This window comes from Mastomys coucha, unplaced genomic scaffold (assembly GCF_008632895.1).
Source record: "Mastomys coucha isolate ucsf_1 unplaced genomic scaffold, UCSF_Mcou_1 pScaffold9, whole genome shotgun sequence".
In the NCBI taxonomy this organism is placed as follows: domain Eukaryota; kingdom Metazoa; phylum Chordata; class Mammalia; order Rodentia; family Muridae; genus Mastomys; species Mastomys coucha.
The window spans coordinates 62,834,352-62,835,720 of NW_022196915.1; the positions used below are offsets into that span (position 1 = coordinate 62,834,352).

At 41.6% G+C, this 1,369-nt stretch overlaps 1 pseudogene; it reads right to left on the reverse strand.

Moving 5' to 3' along the window:
- On the reverse strand, positions 1 to 77 carry LOC116085452 (annotated as a pseudogene).
- Between the last annotated feature and the right edge of the window lie 1,292 nt (positions 78 to 1,369).

The window sequence follows — 1,369 nt, forward strand, 5'->3', positions numbered from 1 at the left end:
GTCATCCTTGCGCAGGGGCCATGCTAATCTTCTCTGTATCATTCCAATTTTAGTATATGTGCTGCCGATGCAAGCACTAGACCAAGCTTTTGAAATTGTAAGCAAGCCCCCAGTTAAATGTTTTTCTTTATAAGAGTTACTATGGCCCTGGTGTCCCCTGATAAACAATAGAACACTGACAAAGACACATAATAAGAGATGTGTTATCTCTTGGGCATGGTTTGGGGATAGAAAACTGATGCCAGTGTTTTAAAAAGCAAGAAAATAATTAAATCCAAGGAAATTAAAGGGGTTTTCAAGAAAGGAAAAGTAATAGTATTGATTAGTATGCTTGGCTCAGTAATGGATATTTCCTGCCAAGGTAATACAAATATTATTTAACTGAATTAATATTTATGTGAAAGATGTTGCTGGTGATGAAAATAGAAAGTGAAACCTAAATCATTGTCATTGGTTATGGAAATTGATAATGTTCTGGTTTGTTTTCTGTTGTTACAATAAGACAGTGGTAGAAAGCAACTTGGAGAGGAAGGGGTTTACTTCAGCTTACAAATTATAGTCTGTTATCAGGGAGGCTGAAAGACCCCCGGAGCTTGGGAGACCCTCACTCAATTCGCGGGATGACACAACCACCCAATAACTCACGAGAGACCAATATTGCTGCAAGCACACGAGGTTTATTTGGGATAGGTCAGTACTGGGTCAAGCCTGTAACCTTGCAGGCCAGAGGAGTTCGACCCAGAGCACAAGGAGTATTTAAAGGGAAAAACCACAAACTAGAGGGTGAGGGGGTTACCAAGGAAACATAACAACAACAAAAAAAAAAAACAGTGGAAAATTCTAAAGGGACCCAACCCCTAATTGAATCAGGGTCATAAGGAAAACATCCTGCACACTCATTATTCACAAGAATGTGGTCTGGTCAATGCTATTCACTTTATGGCTGACTGTTCCCTAGAACCACCCAGATGGCTTACATCCTGCTTTTTGTTCTTGGACCTAGCTGGGGGAGGGGGGGTGCCCTTGTGGCTAACAGGCTTCCAAAACTGGCCAGTCCACATTCCTGGCTCGTTACAGAGGTTTTCCATGCCCTTCTAGGTAAAGGTTATACATTATACATTCTTACTGATACATTTCTATTAAATGCTCTTATTTTAAAATTCTAAAATTCTCCAGCCCTTCAAAGCCAAGGCAGGAAATCAAGGCAGGAACTAAAGCTGAGACCATGGAGGAATGCTTTTTATTGGCTTGCTCTCCGTGGCTTGCTCAGTTGGCTTTCTTATGCAACCCAGGACCATATGTCCAAGGGGTGGCATCAAGCATTAGTCAAGAAAATAACCTAGCTGGGCAGTGGTGGCGCACGCCTTTA